The sequence below is a fragment of the Gossypium hirsutum genome, chromosome D03 (genome assembly GCF_007990345.1).
Source record: "Gossypium hirsutum isolate 1008001.06 chromosome D03, Gossypium_hirsutum_v2.1, whole genome shotgun sequence".
NCBI classification, from domain to species: domain Eukaryota; kingdom Viridiplantae; phylum Streptophyta; class Magnoliopsida; order Malvales; family Malvaceae; genus Gossypium; species Gossypium hirsutum.
In genome coordinates this window covers 35,792,349-35,816,542 of record NC_053439.1, presented here as the reverse complement: position 1 = coordinate 35,816,542, position 24,194 = coordinate 35,792,349, and positions in this window count along the sequence as shown.

Genomic DNA, 24,194 nt, shown 5'->3' with positions numbered 1-24,194 from the left:
TGGGTCGAGAGGGAGATTTGCTTGAATGGCAGTATTCATCAACTTGGACAAACTACTAGTCTCTCAAATTATGGTGAACGATATGATATAGAGGATTGAGTATGAATCCATGCCGACAGTGGCTTTTCGTGTGGCTGGTACAGGCATGTGTGAGATCTATGCCTTTTCGACGGATTTGTGATGAGATACGGCGGGGATAAGGAGGAAACAATGGTGGCTTTACTTGAGAAGGAGAAAATGGTAGTGGCGTCAGAAAAATCTGGACCATGGATGATTGTCAAAAGGTAATTTCAGCGTAATCCAAGACCAAATGGTAACATTTTTACGAAAATTCAGGCCAAAGAAATGGGAGGTTTTCGATTTAATGCCTTATCTTCTCTAGATGCAAATGAAGCTGAAAATGGGGTAATTGATTCGGTTTTTTGGGGGATAAATTTTTAAAAGGGTGAGTTTTTGAAGAGAAAAGAATGGGAAAATTTAATAGCGATACCCCTCTCTTTATTGGGTCGACAACACAAGGTCCAACATCTTCTAATAAAGTGGGTCACGTAACAGGTTCTGGGCCTAAGGAAAATCATAAGGCAGTTCTGCTGGCAAGTATTGGGCTAGAATTGATAAGTGGAGATTTACGCCTTAAGGCTTCTGGTAATAAATTTGGGCTAAAACTTAGGTCATTTTCAAGAGATAATCGATTGGAAGATTGTGCGTAGGTGGATCCCACAACACTAGGTTACCGAATGGAATTAAATTTGAAGAATGAAATTTTAACTTCTTCAATTCCTATTGATTTTAATGCGCCATAAATGTTGAAAAATGGTAAGAAAACAGTAGAGCTGTCGATCCTTAGCTCACATTTTAATCCAACCTTTGAAGGCCCGTTTGAGTCGACGATGAAAACTAATCCAAGTATTCTTGATCCTGGAAGGCATTCGGTCGTCTCTTTCAAAGAAAATGTTATTCCCAATTCTTCAAAGGATTTGGAAAAAGTTGCGGGTGGGGTTGCTGAAGGTCACCCATTTTCTAAAGGATAAGGCTCAGGAGGAAAAAGATGTTACTGTCCGTAATAGCAAGCCTTTTAGTAAATGTAAAACCCCATACCCGGCCTAGACGTTAGGACCAAGCCTGAGAAGCTACATCAAATCATTTTAGGAAATTCCACTTTTAACTAATTAAAGTTTAACTGTCAGAAAATGTTTAAATAGTTGAACCAATGCAAAAATCCTAACTTAAAATCATATTCAAGGTAAAAAAACTATAATATAAGTTTAATTAAAGTGGAAAAAATACTAGATAAAGATGATCGAGCTCCCGCCACGTCGACCCACCTAAGTCGATGGGTTACCTGAAATTCAGTCAAACAAACAAAATAAGTCGATAGACACAGTGTATAACTTATAAAATTTTATTAAGCAAAACTGCTGAATAGATCTTTAGTTTCTCAAAGTTCAAACAGTTCTCAGAATTAGAAATAGAAGCATAGCATAATATGTCAGTTACATATGCATATTATGATAGATATAGAATGCATGTTTCCTACCCCCCATCAGCTACACACCATCTCCGTCCAGCCCTACACATCAAAAAGGGTATCGAGTACCCATCCATCCCTGCAAACCACATAGTGATTGTATGTCACGTTCAAAACTGTTGCAGACTAGTTGTCAGAACAGAATGCAAAAGTCGCCAAAATCAGATACATATATGTGGCTTAGCCACCAGTCTTGGCAAATTATTAAAGTTCCCACAACATCCTTTTTATTCAATCTCGACCCCAATACAAATGTAAATTTACTGATACAGATATAAACATACGGTGTTACAGTTTCAGATTATACTAAGTTGATACAGAACGCAATTACTCACTAGTTTACAACTCGATGATACATGTAAAATAACATTTTATATAGAAACAGATTATCATTCAATGGGTTTTATACCCTAAATTGGATCATACAAACCTTACGATAGGCCTACGATCGATTGGAACGACATTTATAGTCTTAACAAAAAATTTGAAATTTTGGCCCACACGGCCGTGTGGTTCAAACAGTGAGTTACACAGTCTGACGTATGGCCAAGCACACGCCCGTGTGACTCACAACCCCTCACATGGTCTGGACACGCGCTCGTGTCCCTGGTCCGTGTGACCCTAAATCTTAAACAGTAAGTTACACGGCCTGAAGACATACCCGTGTGCCTCCAATTTAGAAATAGTGAGTTACACGATTTGACACACAACCGTGTGGCTCACACGGCCTTTCACACGGTCTGGCACATGGTTGTGTGGCGTCGAGAGCTATGTTTTTTTAGCATTCGCAATTCGCAGAAAATCGGGTTTTCATTACACACCTGATACAACTTCAACGCCGAAGCAACAGGAGTGATTCCAAAGCCTAAAAATGACAACCAAAGGTTCAATCAACAATTTAAATGAACAATTCACATAAAAACAACAATCAACCCAACATGTCAAAACATCGACGCAAACCCCCATAGAAACTAACAATTATCGGCAAATCAACAACAATTACCCAAACATAGACTGCTGGAGGAACGTCTTTCATAAGACCTTTGCCTAACAAAACCACAACCATACAATTAACAGAAATTCAGAAAAACAATAGTCATTTCTAACTTTGAAAACATTAACGAAATTTCACAAAAACAAAAGAGAATAATGGTAGAACTTACGTAACGACCTTTCAAATGATGCAACGAGCAACGTAGAATTCCCAATTAAAGCCGAGAATAGTTTACAGAAGCACATAAAAGGAAAGGAAGAAAAAACTAAAGAAAAAGAAGAAGAAATGAGAATAAGGAAAAAAATGTTAAAGAAATGATTTTAAAAAAAAACAACCAAAACTAATAAGCTTTTACCAAATAACATAAAAATTTTCCTTAACGCATGCATAGAGGTTTAAACACAGAACCAGGAAATATACAGAAGCTTAACCATTGAACCAACAGGCTCATTCTTGACACAAATTAACGCATAAATAAACTTAAGTCGCTAGTTCAATGATATGGGTTATGCCAAAATAAACTATAAAATTTCAAGATGGAAGACTCGGACCCTCGATCTCAAACACATAAACAAAACACTTAACCACAGATATAGAGACTCAATTATTGACAGAATTTATCAAATAATTGATCAAAATTTGGGGTGTTACAATAAATTTATTCGAGATCGTAAAAGTTGATTTAAAAATCCTAGTAATGCGAGAGTTCCTCTATTAGACTCAATGAATTTCATGGTCAAACTCATACGCTCCCAAGTCAAGAATAAAGCCGAGAAGGAGGCGCTGCATAGTCATCGAGAGAAACCCAGTCTATTTGAGCATTAAAAGTCAGTTCCTATCTTTCTTTTGTATTATGAATTTAAATATATTTTCATAGAATTGCCAAGGGTGTGCTAGCAGCAAGTTTCCTCGTATCTTTCATGAGTACAATAGGAAATTTAAACCTGACATTGTGGGCCTCTTAGAAATGTGAGTTACTAGTGGGAAAGCTGATTCGATTATTGCTAGGCTTGGGTTTTATTTTTTTCATCGTGTGGAGGCAATTGAATTATCTAGGGGTATATGGATTGGATGGAAGAAGTCAATTTATGTTGAGATACTCCGGAGCCATCCCAAATTTATTTTGATTCAGATTTTTGACATCTCTCTTTAGTAACCTGTTCTTGTCGCATTCATTTATGGTAGTCTTGATAACCGGAAACGTAAATATATTTGGGGAAAATTGAAGATGGTCATTCCGGGTAATGGGTCTCCGTGGATGGCAATAGAGGATTTTAATGCTCTTTTATCTCCCTGTGAAAAGAAAGGTGGCCAATTTAGTGGTAGCAGATGCTCCCTTTTTGGGGATTTTATAGAGTTTGTTAAGTTGAATGATTTGGGATTTAAAGGTTTTCAATTTACATGGAATAGAGGTTGGGTCTTTGAACGCCTCGATAGAGCTATTGGTAACGATTCATGGGTTTTTACTTTTCCAAATTGCTTAGTGGCTCACCTTTAAAGGCTCAAATTTGACTATAGGCCACTTTTGTTATCTCTTAGACCTTCACTTCACTCTCCAAAGGGGCATCCTTTTCATTTTCTGGAAAAGTGGGTTAAACACTTGGGGTTTTCTGAGTTAGTCTAGGAGAAGTGGAGTTTTAATGGTTGCATGGCTAATTCATTCTCTCATTTTACGAGTAAAGTCAAAAGTTGGAATAAGAGTATTTATGGGCACATTGAACATTGTAAAAAAGGTTAGTTCAGGAACTCACTAGGATTCAGAAGGTTTTGGATTATTCACACTTTGATTATCTACATGAGTTAGAAATGACGATGCGTATTGAGCTGGAAAATGTTCTTCATCATGAGGAACTTTAGAAGCAAAACACGAGATATAATTGGCTTTTGTTGGGTGACAGGAACACTAGATTTTTTCATAGCTGAACAATTCAAAGGAGAAAACATAATCGAATCAAAAAAATTAAAGAATGATGCGAGGGAGTGGATTCTTGATGAAGAGGAATTATAGAATAAAGCGGTTAAGTTTTTTCAAAACCTGTATGGAGAGAAATCAGGGCCAATGAGGAATTTACTTGCGAGTTCATTTTTGAAACTTGAAGAAGGGGAAAAATTAGTTTTTAAGTAAATCAGTCTCTGATGAGGAAATAAAGACTGCTTTGTTTGACATGGGCCCTTTAAAGGCTCCGGGTAGTGATGGTTATCATGCACTTTTCTTTCAAAGTCAGTGGGATCGAGTTGGTGTTTCTGTTTGCGGTTGGGTTAAGAAGATTTTTAAAGAGAAGAGGGTGGATCCAGATTTGAATAACACCCTAATTGTTCTTATTTCGAATTATCAAAACCCTAGGAATTTTTCACAATTTCGGCCTATAAGCTTGTGTTCGATTCTCTACAAGTTAGTTATGAAGTTGTGGCCTATAGGTTCAAAGTGATCTTCCCAAGAATTATTGGTAAAGAGCAGACATGGTTTATTGTAAGCAAAACTACAACGGACAACAATATCATTGCGCAGGAAGTAATTCACTCCATGAAAATAAGCAAAAAAGTAGAAAATGGTTGGCTGTAAAAATTGATCTTAAGAAACTTAAACATAGGTTATATCAATAATTGTATTAATAGTTTGTGAAAATTGAATCAGATCAAATTTTTATATATAAAATTACACAAAATTAAAATTTATGTATGATATTACAAATTAAATTAAAATTTAAGATTTATCTCAAAATAAAAGGAAAACATTCCATAAAATTTTTTTATTTATAGTTTTATTTCTAGCCATATATTTTCTTTTTTTTCTGCTTCTTCTTTCGAGTTATTGGAAAATCTTTTACATAAAATGCACCTTTCTTTTTTACCTAAACTTTTTAAGAAAAGATGATGATACAAATAAACTTAATTTATTAATATTTTCTAATAAGTCAAACAAATTGGGTCTAGAAAAGAAAAAAGAAAAAGTTAAATTTAATTAACATGATTTGACATAAGGAGAAAAAGACAAAAGTTGGGCATGAAACATTGTGATTATTTAAAACCTTGTAAGTAGTGATGATGGCTCAAAAAGAATCATTATTCTTGAATACTCACCACCATAATATGAATTTTAATTTTTCAAAAGGTGAATTAGTAATGCGCATTTGTTTTTACTCTTTCGTTTAAATTGGAGAATAAAAAAAAATCCTTTTGAGAGTAACATCTAATGGTCAAAAGGTCTAATTATAATAAATGAGAATTAATCAAATGTGGGTGAGCATAATATCCTTGAAATATATATTAAGAAAAATGAATCATCTCTGACTAAAATATTGGATTTTTACCAAATAAATAGAAATATGGGTAGGTTTGTTTGACTAAAAATAGTTTCCAAAAAATAATTTTTGAAAAATGACTTAGTTAATATTTGGATGAATCTGTGTAAAATATTTTCTATTATTTGACAGATTTCCTGAAAATATTTAATAAAAGTTGTTTTAAATGAAATAAATATACATTTGAGAATTTATTATTTTTCATTATTTTATATCTATTAAATTTATATTTACATTGCTTTTACATATATTGCAACGATTTATTTATAAATAAATACATCAAATTGAATATATTAACAATCATAAATTGAAAACAACCAAAACAAATAAATGATTCCTAATTGTGTTATAAAAAAACAAAATTTGAATAATAATAATAAATTAGCTTCCAAACCACAATTAATATTACAAATTAAGAATATTATCTAAGTACATGATTAGTAGTAGACCATATGAACTACAATATTGTCCAAGTGCATAACTAATATTACACCACATAATTAGTACTACACCACATTAAAACATCGATATCTTCAACCTTGAGAAAATTTTTAAAGCCAAATTTTTCTATGCTTCGTGCTTTTGGCTAAGAAAGCTTTGGTCTCGGATTCACGACCCACAAGATAATCTAATACACTAAAAAGAAAGTTGTCATCAAATCTTTCCACCTCCATCGACATCACTTCTTCGTAAGGATGTGGTGTCTTATCCACAGTTAATTGTTCCAATACATTAGCAATCTTACCAAGTTTTCACCCACAAATTTAATTTGTTCATCAACGATACTTTTTTGAGCATTTTTCTTTTACATTTAAATGTGCCAGATGAAGACACATTTGTTCTTACCTCCTCATTGTCGCAGTCTACAAGCACTGAATCTTGGTTACCATCATCCAAATCTATGTCAGCAAATGTTCTAACAAAACTCTCTGTTGCCATATCTTTGTCAACAATCAAAGTCATTTCATCATAATTGTAATACCCCCTACCTGTATTCGTCGTCGGAATAGGGTACAAGGCATTACCAAATTTTATCGAATTAATTTCCCGTTATTACGAGTTAAATACTATTCATTTACAGAAACATGTCATGACGTCCCTTAAATGGGCCTCCGAAGCCCAAAACATACATCGGGACCAAACCGAGATTAAATAGAAACTATAAGAAATTTTTCGCAAAATCTCAAAGTTTTTTTTATGAACTCAATATAACCCCTTTATAAATATCTAACCTTCCTTACAATTTTAAACCCAGACCAATCCAAACCAACCAATCCATTTCAACATATTTTCAAGATAGATTCAAACATATCCATAAGATAACCTCATCACATACCAAAACCACTATTTGTTAGCCATACCAATGGCTAACCTTACATTCATTTCACATTAACATTTACTTTATTAGCTTATACATGCCATTGATTTCCAAAATAAAGTTTCTTTATATATCGAAATATTGAGGTTGATAGTGTGATACGTCTCCGACCGAATCCGACCTCCAAGCTTTTAACACTACAAAACAAGGGAAAATGAAACAGGGTAAGCACTTTGTGCTTAGTAAGCTCGTGTAATAAGAATTATACTTACCTAATATTTTCAATAAAATGCAATAAACATTCATACATCCATTCAATGCATTATTCCCCTAACATGCACAAACTCAACATTCAAGTTAGTCCAATAATTTTCATGTATCAATAATATATACCATGATTGATGAGCTCATCAATACCATGAACAATTTCGATTTCCACAATTTATGGTGATTTTTCAAAGTTAGCCTACTGCTGCTGTCCAAAACTGTTTTAGTGCAAGATGTTGATTACCATTTTTCCCCTAAGCTTTCAATAAATGATAACTTCGTCCCTGCTCAATTAATCTCTCAATTGAGCTGATTTTTCTCAATTAACACTTTATTCTATCACTTTAAACTACTTTATAACCTTTGGAAATCAGAATTTTATCACTAGACTTTACTTCCAAACTTTGTCACAATTAGGTCCTACAAATCAATTTATATTGAAATTACCTAATAAAATTATCTCATAAACAAAATAAAGCTTCAATTTCATGCTATTTCATCATAAACTTACAGCAATCAACCATGGTGACTTTCAATTTCATCCATGAAATCAAAAACTAATGAATTTAGTAATAGGACCTAGTTATAAAAGTTTTAAAAACACAAAAATTACAAGAAAAAGGGTAAGGATTAACTCACTTGGTGCAAAAATTATGCAATACCAGCTTGAATAAACCCTTAGGACGTTTTTGGCTGATTATAATCAAGAAAATATGAAGAGAATTCTAGATATTCTAATTTGGTCCCATTTTTATTTTAGTAAATTTTGTTATTTTCTCATTTTGCCCTTATTTCACCTATTCTCCTGATTTTTCTCAGCTTATGCCACCCAAAATATCTCCTTTTGGGCTTATTTTCAATTTATGTCCCTCCCCATTTAACAATTGAGCTATTTAATCCTTCTAGTAACTTTTACACCATTTTTAAATTAGTCCTTTTCACTTAATTAACTACTCAAACGTAAAGATTTTCTAACGAAATTTTAATACCATATTACTAACACTTTATAAATATTTATAAAAATATTTTCAACTCAGTTTTACGAGATCGAGGTCTCGATACCTTGTTTTTACCTAATTTTCTTCAATAAATTCTTTTTTTAACTAACCACTAAATTGGTAAAAAAAATTTCTATCGATATTTTCATACGATTTTCCTATCATATCAATATTCATGCAAAAATATTAAAATAAATTTCTCTTTAAATCAGATTTGTGGTTACGAAACCACTGTTCCGATAACCCTGAATTTAGACCATTACAATAATGATCAATGCTTTTGTTCAAAAATGGTTCATACTTCTTGTGTGCCTGTTGGTACACAATTAGAATAACAAGTAAAAAATACAATGGTGAAATATATTTAACACATATATACATATATTACCATCATTACTACACCATATGTCAATCTATCACATGTGATCATTTTCATGTTATCATCCCATTCAAAACCACTTTTGGCCCAAATTGTGTATATAATTTGCCATTAGTTTTTTTTATATAGTCATCAGATGATCTTCCAGATGCTTAGCATTACATTAAACTTGGAATCTTTCATAAATACCTGCAGCAACTCGATTAATAGAAATTACTTTAAACGTGTTAGAAGGCTTATTTCCTTTATGTGCCTCCTTTGCTAGAATTTCGATTAATAGAAATTGTAATACCCAATTTTACCCCGGGTCCATTAAAAACCAAATCAAAAAATAAAAGTCCAATGTAACAGTCCATTTACAAATTTCAGTCGGCCCAAATTATACCTAGCCTAAAATACATAAGCCCAAATTACAAAACCCAAACCCCATGCCCAAGCTAAAAATAGTGGCCCAATTACAATGTGGCCCAAATGCCCAAAACAGTTTCAGAATCCCTAGGGTTTCTAGAGTAAAACTTCAGCCGCCACAACCAAGCCCCTCTGCACAAGCCGAATCTCCACGCGCGAGCCTTCTCCAAACTTGTACCTGCACGGCAAGAAAGGCAACAAAGCAGTATAGGTAGCAAAGATGGAAAGAAAATCAGAAAATCGAGAATCAAGCAGATATGAATGGATTTCTTTTTATTTTCTTGTTTCATTACGGCTATAAAAAGCCACTGAAAATACTGTAAAAAGAAATTGGGAATAGATAAAAAACGAGTATTTCACAAAAAACAACAGAGAATACAAAAGAGAACAAAATCATCAATAAAAGATCGAAGGTTGATATCTATTTTCTTGCTTCCTTTCATTATTTTTTTACTTTTATTTTTTTATTTTTTTATATATGCGAAAATAAAATAAAAAGAAAGAGGAAGAAACTTACCTTTGCTCGGTTCTGTAACGTCGCCAGGACGGCTGAGGGAGTCACCTCTGAGGATAGGTGGCTGGTAACTGAAAGGTTTCTTTGTTTGTTTTTTTTTCTTTTTTTGGGATTTTTATTAATATTTTGGTATTTTTGGACCGAGATTTGGGTTTAGGGGGTTTGAAAAGACCGGATCCGAGGTTTTCCTTTTTTCGACCACCGCATACGGTAGCGTCGTCGCCGGTGACCGGTGGCCGACGCGGTGGTCCCTTCACCGGACTTTGGGCTGGTGCCCGGAGAAGAAGAGGGGAGGGGAGAGTGTTTCATAGTTTTTCTTTTAAAGAAAAGGGGAAAATGAAATTTTTGAAGGGTTTTTTTGGCTTAAATAGCCTAGTGAAACGACGTCGTTTCACTTGGCCTCCCCAGGCGCCAAAACGGCGTCGTTTTAGGGAGGCCGACCCGAAATTGACCGACTTGGGCAGGATCCGCGTGTTTTTATGTGGAGGGGTAAATTGCGTTTTGAGCCCCTCCGCTTTTTAATGTTTTCTCAATCAGGATTCCTTTTATTTTTAAATTTGCCCCTTTGGTTTATTTTTTATTTCAATTTAGTCCCATTTGAACGACGCCGTTTTAGAGGAGAAGGGAAAATTTCCCTTTTAGTCCCTCTATGTTATTCGCATGTTCAATATAGTCCTTTAGTTTTCATTTATTTGTGTATTTAAACCCTGAATCTTGTTTCAAAGTTTAATTAAGCCCCCTTTTCGTGACTTTCATTTTATTTTAATAAATTTAATGTTATTGCTGTTATTATTAAATTCCATTGTTATTATATGCCCATTTATACTTTAATTCTCTTTTTTATTTTCATTGTACATATACATATATACATACATACGCCTTTATAATATATATATATGTGTGTGCATGGGCACGTTTATAAGCTATCTATATATACATATATACTTATATATTTTTCTTATAATCTTTATGCTTGCCTATATATATATCCGTATACCTTTTTCATATTCATAAATATGTATATATATTCATACATATATTCTTTTTATATATTATATATATTTTTTAAAATATACATGTGCATATATTTTATAATTTACATTTACACATATACATTTGTATTATTTTTTTTAAAATATACATATATATATATATGTATATACACACATATCTTATTTTTTTCTTTCTACATATTTTTATAGTTTTATTTATTTCATCTATTGCATTTTTGTTTCACTCCATGTTAATTTGTTTATTTGTGTATATGCTCACTAATATTTGAAAAGAGTGTCTTAAAATTGCACTCATTTATTTGTTGTGATAGATTTGTCTCTCCTATTATTTATTTCGTTTACGATGTTATTCATATTATTTTTGCTCACATTTTCGTATCTATAATTGCCATTTGTCAATACAACATTTATTAGTACATTTAATGTAACATTACATCGATTTTTACTCGAATTCATGGAAATAGAAAAACTTCGAAAATAAAGGCAATACTCGTATTTAAGATCTTCGAGAGGATTGAGCCCTAACGTATTGAGTTCCAATTTCTTTCGTTGAATCTATGTAGTCAAGAATGTTCTTTAATTTAAACATGAATAAAAAGCTCATTATTGGGAATTCAATACGTTGTGTCCTAACGCATTAGATATGACAAGTTGTTCTTTCGAGATGAGAATTTTTCTAAAAATAATAAAGGTAATATTCAATGTTTAGAATTTTTAAGAAATTTTGCCCTAATGTATTAGGCTGCGATTTCCTCATCTGATTTAAATAATTGAATATCCTTTTAAATTTTATTGCATGAGTTTTTTGGACAAGCTCATTTTTAGGAAGTGAAATATCATTCCCTAACTCATTGAGTGTAACATTTTCTCTTTCAGAAATAAGAGAGTTTTAACAAGTAACTTGTTTTATATAAGTTTTTTTTTAAAATAAAGGATTGAAATTTTAAATCTCTTAAAAGTTTTCAATTTTCGACACTAAGACATTAACTAATCAGCTAGGTACCAATTTTTAGGCGTTACGGGGTGCTAATCCTTTCTCGTACGTAACCGACTCCCGAACTTGTTTTACTAAATTTGGCGAACCAAAATCGTTGTTTTAATAAAATCAAATCGTTTATTAAAAACAACCACTTTTTGAGGTGATCCAATCACACCTAAATAAAAAATATTGGTGACGACTCCCACATTCGTTTTCATTTTTCAAAATCCGAGTCAACCCCGTTTTTATCAAAAAATAGTTTCGACAGAAATTGTTTTATTGTCTCCTCTTTTTTGCCCTTACCCATTTTACATTAATAACTGTCATTGTCAATAATTTCAATATCAATATCCAACCAACATTAAAAAAATAAAAATTTTAATGTTAAAACATACATAACATAAAAACATTAACCTTGAGCCCTAAACCTATCTAATGTTTCTAGCCATATAATTAGTCCACATAGTTTGAGCAATTTCCTCTCTCTTAGCAAACCATTCTCTTGTTTTTTCTCTTTCTTCTCGCTCCATAAGAGTTGGTATTATCAAATCAGACTCAGGTTCCTCATATAATCCTTGATTAAATAAATCAATAGAATTAACTCCCATTATATGATTATGAATGATAAAACAAACCAAAATTATATTTAGTTGAATTTGAAATTTCCAAAATGGTTCAGCACCTAACACACAAAAATATTTCTTCAAAATCCAAAAAACACGTTCAACAATAATTCGTAATAATGAATGACGAAGATTAAAGAGTTCATTTGCATTTTATGGCCCCTAATCACTAAACTCTTTTAAATGATATCGGACACCACGATATAGGGTAATATATCCATTTTCGATGCCATATACAACATCAGCAAGATAATCTTTACCTACAATTTTACAAAATATCATTATTATTAATAAATTATGAGCTTTTGGTGTTTAATGTTAATTCTTACAATCTAGAATTCTTAATCCTCTTGGGCGTGAAAGTACATCACTTAAAATACGAGAATCATGTGCACTACCTTCCCAACTAGCTAAAGCATAGGAAAATTTCAAACCAAATGTAATAACAACCAACACATTTTGTGTCGTCCCCCCTTTACGGCTATGAAATCTTCCTTGAATGCTAAGAGGAACGAATGCACACACATGAGTTTCATCTAATGCTCTAATACAATCTTCAAAATAAGGATAAAACCTTGGATTGTTTATGATTTTACTAGGAGTTGACTCATCATGTAATCTAATAACTAATTTATACAATTTCAAAATAGCTTTCAATACAACCCTAAAGTAACAGTGAATTATCTTAATTGATCTATAATATCTAGATCCAATCACGCGAAACCTTACATTATAACCAATTATATGTAAAACTATAATTATTTGCTCCCTAATATTTACTGATTTAGTTGATTGTAACAAATTGTTCCTACTAAGAATATCACACCAATTATAAAATGCAACCGGTCTCATCCTTATCACATCAATACAATGCTGGTCATCTCCATATAAAATACTATTAATATAATTTTTTTTCTTTCATAATCTTAATTCACACGAGGGTGAGAAATGATTTCCTTTCTAGTTTTTAAATTTTTTAATCCAAAGAGCCCCAAAAGCTAAAACTGAAGTCACGACCCCAACAATTGCATTATGATCTTGATTACGGTCCATCTACACAAAATAATACCAAACAAATATTTGATCATAACAAAAAATAATTTCAAGTTGTATTTGAGCTCAAGAACTAACGAAGCCAACATCAACAATAAACAATACAAACCAAGCAGATTTTTAAGTTCTGCAACAAGTTAAAACTTCAGAAAAACATAAGTGAACAACTTATAAGCTTGCAACAAGAATACCTATGGCTCACTAAAAGAGGACGACCTAATAAACAGCCCACAAAGATATACACATGTAAATACACATTAGACAAGTCAATTAAAAACTGAAATCTAATATTTATGTCAATACATATAGTAAAAATATTATATAATTATATGTATGAAATAGCTACGCCCAAGTTTAAAGAATTTCTATCACTTATTACTACTATTAATGCTCTTTAAGATCATTGATAGCAGGTTTGAAGAGCTTACCAAAACTGAAGAATTTAATGTCAATGGCATTTTGAATAGTTTTTGCAATACTGTTTCGTTTTTTACAAAATTGCAAATGCATGTAATTGCACCTGACATTTTGAAATACAAAATATAGTAAAAATAAAATACCTATATACAACTTGTCAACTTTAAATATATTGGTATTCTAGTTTTAGTAATTACAGTACTCAATTCGAACAAAAAGAAAAACAATAGCGAATATGAAACTAGTATATATCAATTAAGTGTGGGGAAATATAAAAATAAAATAAAAACAGATGGGACAATCTATAAGAAGACATAACAGATAGTGTGGAACATGTTTTCTAGTGCAAATCCAAATATCATGTGGAATTTTCAGTTCCATAATTGGTTTCTTATTGGATGCCTGGATATTATTTTCAGAAAATGAAGAAAACCTATATAACTTGAATATTTGATGCACTCAAGAATGGCATCTCAGCTTCTACCCAACATGTCTCCTAAATGCTAACATTAACAATTATTGCACTTTTCATTTTCCCAGAAGTATCCATAACCACATATTTTTATGTCGGGATAAAGATATTATCCTCTAATAATATGTAAAAAGATTTTTAAAATAAACATATCAAAATCAAACACACATCCATACACAACACACCCAAATTCGAGCAGCATAAGTTACAAACTTGCACGCTTGCAATGGGGATGTCTGTTAGTCAGTTTTCAGCAACAAATAAACCAACCAAACCAAAGTTTTAATTTTACTATATGTATTTACATAAGAAATAATTAATTAATTGTATTTACATATAGTCATTGAAAGATGATGACCTAATAAGCAAAGAGATCAACCCACAGGCCTTCAAGGAAGAAAAGTTTTTTATACTAGTAGCCAACTAAACCAATGGTTGTATATATATATATATATGAGGAAAGCAACTAAACCAAATAGCATAGATCAAGTGAGTTAAGTGGGTTGAAAAAAATCTCAACTACCAGCCAGCAACAAGGATGTTGTCCTCCATTAGCAAATCTTTTTTATAGATAAGCAGATTGGAAGCTGAGAGGACCACTTAATCATAACTTTTTTCTTAATTTTCTAAAGCCAAACCATGAGTCAGTATCACCTTTTATTTTCTAAATCCAATCAATTAGTAACTTGTTTGTCTTTAACCTAGATACTGTTAAGATATGATACGAACTAATCTTTTATTAAAACTCTTGAAAACTTCAGTACAAAGTTGCTGTTTATTTATAGAGCAGGAAGGTTAAACTGCACTAACTGACTTTAACAACAGACGTAATAGTTTGTTTATTAACTAACTAGTTAACTGATTATAGTTATAACATTCTCCTGGTTCGGTTTGAATTTTTTCACTTTGATCACACAGTTGAACTTTTAAATCCTGTCGAAAACCAGCAAACTGCTTTGGAGGTATGGGTTTTGTGAGAACATCAGCTATCTGTCTTGCAGAGGGAACAAAATTGACCTGGAGAGCTCCTGCAGTAACTTTTTCTCGTATGAAATGATGGTCAATCTCGACGTGCTTCATGCGTGCATGATGGGTTGGATTGGCGGCCATGGAGACAGTAGACGTGTTGTCACACCAGACAACTGGTGTTTGACACAAAGAGACCCCGACCTCGTCAAGTAACTGTTTAATCCATAATAACTCAGCAACGCAATTAGCCAAACTGTGATACTCAGCCTCAGAAGTTGACCGAGATACAACTGATTGCTTTTTAGAGCACCATGCAACTGGATTGGGACCAAGGTAAATTACGTACCCCGTGGTGGAACGCCTATCTTCAACCGAGGCAGCCCAATCTGCATCCGAGTAACCCACTAACTCGCACTGCCCTTTGGAAAAAAATAAACCATGGTCCATAGTCCCAATAAGATATCTCAGAACACGTTTTACTGCTTTCCAATGATCATCACTAGGAGAGTTCATATATTGACTTAGCTTGTTGACGCAAAAGGCCAAGTCGGGACGTGTAACACACAAATATTGAAGCATGCCAACTATGCTTCGATATAGCTGACCATCAGCAAACAATGAATGACCATCAGATGTAACAAGTTTTTGGTTACTCACCATGGGTGTTGGAGTGGATGCAGCTCCTGTCATCTCCGTTTTCTGAAGAATCTCTGAAACATACTTTCTTTGACTGAGGAACAGTCCCTGAGTTGTGTGATGAACCTCAATCCCTAAGAAGTAGTTCAGTTGCCCCATATCTTTGAGTGCAAATTTTTCGTGCAGTAAGCGAACAACAGTGTCTATCTCCTCATCAGAACTCCCTGTGATTACAATATCATCAACATATGCCATAAGCAGTAATAGATGTCCACCAGATGAGCGAATGAACAAAGATTGATCTGCTTTTGAAGCCCGAAAACCAAGATGAGAAACAAGATGCTGTTTGAGTGTCTGAAACCAAGCACGAGGGGCTTGTTTCAGCCCGTAAAGCGCTTTGGTCAGTCTGCACACAAGTGTCTGCCCATTAGCTCCTTTTATTTCAAACCCAGGAGGTTGAGCCATATATATCTCCTCTGTCAGATCACCATTAAGAAAAGCGTTATTCACGTCAACTTGCCTTAGAACCCAGCCATGCATGACTGCAATAGATAAAACAGTTCTAATTGTTGCTACTTTAACAACGGGGCTAAATGTGTCTCGAAAATCAAAACCCGGGTGTTGAGAAAACCCTTTGGCCACCAACCGCGCCTTATACCGTTCCACAGTGCCATCAGCCCGCTTTTTGACCTTAAAAAGCCATTTGCAGCCAATAATCTTTCGATTGTCAGGGAGAGGGCAGAGATCCCACGTCTTGTTGCGAAGTAGGGCCTGTAACTCCTCTTGAACAGTAGTTTGCCAGCAGCCATGTTGCATGGCATCATGAATATTAGTAGGAGTCTCTGGAACCTCATGACTAATACTACTAAGATATGCCTTTGGTTTATAAATACCCGCTTTGCTTCTGGTAGTCATTGCATGTGAGTTTACAGGCAACGAACTAGGTTCAGTAGGAATAGTAGGGCCAACTGAAGACTGGTGTAAGCTGGTATGTAACCGAGAACCATGATCTGAATTAGTGCTGTCAGAAAGCAAATTATTACTGAAGGAGACCATTGGACTGTGCTGTCGAGCTAAAGTATTACAAGGCTCAGGTAAAACTGATGTAGTGGATGGAGCTGAAACAGTTGGGCTGGAATGAAGAACCAGCAACTTGGAGCTAGAAACAGAAGTAGGAGGTTGAGCAACTGTTGTCTGGGAGGGAGACTGTTTGAACGGAAACTCTCCTTCATGAAAAGTAACATGGCGAGAGATATACATCCGACCATCAACTGCCTGACAACGATAGCCTTTATGACTAGGGGAATACCCTAGAAATGTACATGGACTGGATCTAAACTGCAACTTGGAGTTATTAAATGGCCGTAGATTAGGAAAACACAAGCAACCAAATACCCGTAGAAAACAATAGTTGGGACGCTCATGAAACAACTTTTCATAAGGGGATACCCCTAAGGGAGAAGTAGGCAACCTGTTCACCAAGAAAACAGCACTAGAAAACGCATCATTCCAGTAGGTGATGGGTAGACTTGCGTGAGCCATCATAGAGAGACCGATTTCAACAACTTGCCTGTGTTTGCGCTCTACCAGACCATTCTGTTGAGACGTATATGGGCATGTGACACGTCGAATAATACCATGATGTAACAGATAACCAGCCAAAGATTGAAACTCTCCACCACCATCAGTTTGCAAAGCTTTCAACTTGCACCCAAGAAGCCGTTCAGCTTGTCTATGAAAAAGAGGAAACACACTCAGAACATCAGACTTTCTTTTAAGAAAATATATCCACGTATATCTTGAATAGGCATCTGTGAAAGCAACATAGTAGCGAAAGCCATTTGATGTGACTGGAGCAGGTCCCCAAACATCAGCAGCTACTAGTTGTAATGGGGCAGTGTATTCAGAATTAGAGTGTGCAAAAGGTTGCTTGCGTTCCTTCCCTAAATGACAAGCAACACAACAAGCAGTATTTTTATTTTCAACAACTGAGATATTACATTGAGTCAACGCTTTTTTAAGCGTGGCATTACAGGGATGCCCTAGTCTATAATGCCAAACATCAAGTGGTACCATAGTGCTGGCAGTTAAACAGTGAGCAGAGTTCATCTTTGAGTCAGAAGCATTCGAGTGTAGCTTGTATAACCCGTCACTTACAGAACCAGCAAGAAGAACCTTTCTCGTCTGTAGATCACGTACTTGGCACTGTGTGGGATAAAACTCAAACATCACATTATTATCCTTGGTAAATTTGGAAACAGAAAGCAAATTCTTTGTTATGCCGGGAACATGCAGCAACGACTTCATAAGCAAAGGTCGTGATCGAGTAATTAAGGATGATTGACCCATTGACATAACAGGAAGAGCGGATCCATTACCCACATAAACTTTACCTGGACCGTTGTACGGTATAGTTTCACTGATTGATGCCCCTGAATTGGTCAGATGATGAGTGGCTCCAGAGTCGGGGTACCAGGCATTATCCGCCACCGTTCCAGGAGTTGTAAGAAAGGCTTGAGACTGTAGAGTTGGAGTGGATGCAGAGACCTGAGACACGTTACCATGCTGTGGAGAGGCAGGAAGAAATGGATTAGACCAGTTAGAAATTTGAGTAGGTGGACAATACCAACCTGGGGAAACATTCGGATTCACTGCAGGTGTAGGGCCGACCCAAGATGGAGTCGGATAACCTGCTCCAAACATACTGAGATTTGCTTGAGGGGCTGAAGAAGGTCTGTAACCTATACTTTTATATGACGCATCGAAGCGATGGTAACACCGATCAACAAGATGCCCGGTCTTCCCACACAACTGACATTGCACTCTTGACCCATACGAACGACCACGCCCACGTCCTCTGTTATTAGAAGAAGGTCGATAATCTGGTGTGGATACATTCTCATTCACAACATTCGGAACCTGACTAGATACTAAATTTGCCGAACTAGGAACCTCACATACGATAACTTGTTGTCGTGTCTCAGCATCAAGAAGAATGGTTGTAACTCCTTGGAGCGTATACGGAACCTGGCTGGAGGTGACAATCGTGATGACGGACTCATACTCAGGTGGCAAGCCATTAAGAATGGCAGTGATGTGCTCATGATCACTAATAATTTCCCCACAGCTCGCAAGACTATCACAATAGGTTTTGATTTTCACAAGAAAATCTTTCATAGAGAGATCTCCTTTCCTTTGTGCATGCAAGGCTCTCCTATACGACATCAACCTAGATGTTGTCTTGCTACCATACAAAGTAACAATGGCATTCCAGATTTGAGCACTGGAATCCATACCAATAAGATGTGGCAATACACCCGGACTTACAGAAGATAACAGCCAGGAGGCAAGAGCGCAGTCTTGTTGCTCAAACCTGGCAAACTCCGGATTCTCCTGAGGAACCCCACTTTGATCCATAACCTGTTGAGGCGGAGCAGTCGTGCTTATGTCAAGAAAGTACTGTAGACGATGGGTTTTGAGCGCCAAAAGAATCTGCTGACGCCATAGCAAATAGTTATTATCATCAAGCAATACGCTGATTTTCTTGGTTGCAAAAAAACGACTATCAACAATTCCATCAGCAAGATTAGACACCATTGTATAAGCAGCGGATTGCACACCAGAAGGACTGGAAGGCAGATCCATCAAACACAAAAATAAGAAAAGAAGAAAAAAAAAACTACAAGAAGTAATAAACCTCTGATACCATGTTAAGATATGATACGAACTAATCTTTTATTAAAACTCTTGAAAACTTCAGTACAAAGTTGCTGTTTATTTATAGAGCAGGAAGGTTAAACTGCACTAACTGACTTTAACAACAGACGTAATAGTTTGTTTATTAACTAACTAGTTAATTGATTATAGTTATAACATAACATAACAGACACAAAAACATGGTCCCTCCTCAACCGAGTTGCCTAATCTATTTACTTTTACATATTTTACATCAAAGGAAACAACAATAAGAAATAAAGATAGCCACTAATATCTTATTCGTCGACCCAGTCGCTCTCTTCAATTTACAAATATGCTAGTTCATGGACAGTTAAACTCAACTACGAAGTAATGTATTCATTTTTTTTTCCTTTTTACTCTTCGAGTTATAGAAGAGTGAATGAAACCCAAAAAAGCTCACCACTGATACATTAGAAATCAAAACAGAATTGACTCCAAAAAACAAATTTAAAACACATAATTTGGTCCCAAACATGCATGGACTGGACATAATAAAAATGCCTAATTTAGACAATCCCAAAAGAAAGAAAAAAACGTTGATGTTAGGGGGAAAAAAGAAAAAAAAAAGGGACAACTAACCTAAAGGAAAAAAAAGAAAGTAATTCACCAAAAAAAAAGCAATTAAAGCATCTGATAAAAAGAAAAAAAAACATACCTTGATGGCAATTACGCTGAGAGAAGTTAAACCCAGAAACTTCATTTCATTTTTTTTTCCTTTTTTTTGCAAAGGAAAAAAAGGGAGAGGGATAGCAAAAGGAAGGGGGAAGGGGGAAGGGGGAAGGGGTTTTGGGTGATTGATGGTGAAGAGAAAAGCTTTAGAAAATGTCTTACCAAAATAAAAACGGTATGACATTTTCCTAAAATAAAGCTTTCTTTTCCCGTGTTTTGGGAAAGTTTTACAGTGAGATTTCATTTTCCACCAAAAAAAAATAGTGGAAAACAGTGAAAATATTTTTCGTAAAGTATTTTACAGGTAAACAAACACTCCCTATTTTTTACTATTTTTGTTGCACGAATTAAAGCAACAAATTTAAAATTTTATTATATATATTTTGGCTTATATAATTGCTGATGTAATGAATCAATAAAGAAGAGGCAAGGGGGAGTAGGTGATGATAAGCAAAGAATAGAAATAGAAAGCAAAGAAAAAAAGTTGAAAGAAGGAGAAAAGGATCGGAGAATATTAAGTTATCGGAGAATAAAGAAAGAAAGTAATTCACAAAAACAAAAGCAATTGAAGCATCTTAAACTGATAAAAATAAAAAGAAAAAAAAACATACTCTGATGTTAATTACGCTGAGAGAAGTTAAACCTAGAGACTTCTTTTCATTTTTTTCCCCTTTTTTTTTGCAAAGGAAAAAAAAGGAGAGGGACAGTGAACCTAAAGGAGCTTCGGAAGGAAAAAGTAACACCTAGATCGGGGTGGCAAGAAAGCGGATAGGGGAAGGGGTTTTGGGTTATGCTGGTGAAGAGAAAAGCTTTGGAAATGTCTTACCAAAATGAAAACAGTGAGACATTTTCCTAAAATAAAGCTTTCTTTTCACTTGTTTTGGAGAAGGTTTTACAGTGGGATTTCATTTTCCACCAAAAAAACAATGAAAAATAGTGAAAATATTTTTCATAAAATATTTTATAGGTACACCCTATTTTTCACTATTTTTATTACATAAAATTAAAGCAAAAAAATTTAAAATTTTATTATATATTTTTTGGCTTATATACTTATTGATATAAAGAATCAATAAGGAAGAGGCAATGAGGAGTAGGTGATGATTGTATGGATACCGATTCACTTGTGATAAGCAAAGAATAGAAATCGAAAGCAAAGAAAAATAAAAGTTGAAGGAAGGAAAAAAGGATCAGAGAATATTAAGTTATCAGAATCAATGCTTAAAAGGAAATGAAAAGAAGATCTTTTGTTCCTCGTACATTGAAGTATATATAAGACACATCCCCAAGAGATTAGAATTATCTTTTGATTTTTTTTAAATAGTTTGGTTCCACTTAATGTATTGAAACTTTTAAATATGTCTTAATTGTTGAATCCTTTTTTTATTCCATTCAAATTTACGTTGAAGCATTATAAGGTCATCTATTCTAAATAATGCTTAGAAGAAATTGTTCTCTAAAGGATGGCTTACCCCCTTGTATCTCTCGCATCAATTGTTCTTTCCTCTGTAGAGACCTATCTAAGGTATGGCCTTTGCTTCAAGAAATTATTTTTTGATCAATTGGAAATGGTAATAACATTAGATGCTAGAGGGATAGTTGGATTTTGAAGGTTGGTCCCCTAGTCAATCTAATCTCAGCTAGTGCAAACATTGTTGCTAATTGTCTTCTTAATGAGATGGTTACAGAAAAAGGATCGTATAATTAAGAGTGTCTATCGTATAATTAAGAAGAGTTCATGGAATCCTAGAGAGGAAGCTTGGAATGTGCCATGGAAGGTTCATGGTCCTCAAAGGGTTCAGATTTTCCTTTGGTTGGTTCTCAAACAGTGACTGCTTATTCAAGAGGAGCGGCTAAGGCATGGATTTGGTAGCGATGCAAGATGTTTGATTTGTGGACACAATGTGAAGGATGTAATTCATGTTAGAGATTGTGTTGTAGCGAAAGAGGTATGGTCTTAGATCATCCCATCTCAAAAGCAGGTTTGTTTCTTTTTAGGTAATTTGCAGGATTGGCTTCTATCTAAATTGCAAAATCACCATAATTATGCTATGATGACTGTTGATTGGTCGTGTTTCTTTGGCATTGTTGATTGGCGTATTTGTAAGAATAGTAACCTATGTATCTTTTCAGGTACATTGTGGAGTGTAGAGGAAATTGTTAAAAATGCTTATAGTTGGGCTACGCATTACCTTGCTGGTCGTAATGGCGGTTCTGTGAGGCAAACCTCGAGGGTGGACATAATTGAAGCAGGAAGATGGATTCAATTAAGCTCAGATGGAATTGTTAAGATTAACATAGGAAGCGCTGCTACATGAGGAGTTTTGAGAGACCATAATGGGAAATGGGTCATTGGCTTTAATCATCACTTGGGGAACTGTTTTGTATTTGAAGCTAAATTGTGGGGAATTCTTGACGACGTGATGTTGGTGCAAGAAAGACATTATGACAAAGTTTTAGTGCAGACAGATAACATGGAAGTTATTGGGGCTATCAAAGAATCCTTGTCGAAGTCCTCAAATTCTGCATTGATTAGACATATATCTCAACTCTTGCAGAATTGCAAAGTTGGTCCCTTGAATATATTCCTAGAGAATAAAATACTGAAGTTAATCGCATTACCAAATTGGCATTTGATAGAGGGAAAGGCTTATAATTATTCGAAGATTCTCCTTTTGAATACTTTTAATTTTGTATAAAGTTCCTTTTTTTCATTCACAAAAAAAAATAATGAATAAATATTAAACATTGTATAAAAAAATTAATAATCATGATACTATCTATACTTATACGAAAGGAAATAAAAAAAATGAACAAAGATAATGAAGCCAAAACAAATAAACCTTAATTAATCAACAATATAAAATCAAATATTAAAAATAAAATACAACAAATTCTCACTACAAATTATAATCATTCAATTTGAAGGTTTATGTTTGAGAAAAAAATTATTGAATAAAATAATAGATTAAAAGAAGAAAATAATAGATTAAAAGAAGAAAAGGAAAATGTAAAGTAATTTAAAGATAATATAGTCTTAAAAGAATGAAAATAAGATAAAAAAATATCTCAATTAAATAATAAATAGATATCCATTTACTTATAAATTTTCACTCTTTCTAATGGACAAAATTCTTTTCTTAGTGAATTATCAAACACATTTAAAGAAACTTTTTGATGATATTAATTTTCAAAGAATTTTTTCAACAGTTTATTAAATATGGACTTAGTTTTTTAACGTTTGATTTTTTTAATTTATCAAAAAATGCTTAAAGATCAATTTGGACATAATAGAGTAATTGAATAAAAGTGTAATTACTCTTGTAATTAGAAGAAATTGTAATTCCCTAGGTTAATTAGAAGAAATTGTAATTCCCTAGGTATGTTTAGTTGACAGAGTGTAATTACATTGTAATTTTCTATGTTTGGTAGTACAAATTGTAATTATACAGTTACATAATATATATTTTTAAAAAAGATTAATTATTATAAAAATTATTAATACGATAAAAATTATTTCTAAACAAGTAACAATACTTAAAATCAAATCATCATATGTATTATGTTAGTTCTAAAAAGTAGTTAATAATACGAATACTAATAAAATAACAAGAAAAATAAACATCATATTCAATTTTATCTAATTGTTCTAGTGCATATTTTTTAAGTTATTCCCTTTCTAATATTTAACATATGCTTATTATCATCATCTGTTGGTCCTTAATCGAGTTTATGATCATCTGAATTTTAATCTACAACATTAATATTATCAAGATCTCATTCTTCAATGTACTCTTCAAAGTACGGATCATCTCAATTTCATCTATAATTAAAGTTATGATTTATGCAACATACTAGACAGCCCAACATTGTTTTTTTACACTATATTAAAGTGGTGTTGTTTATATGAGATTTTT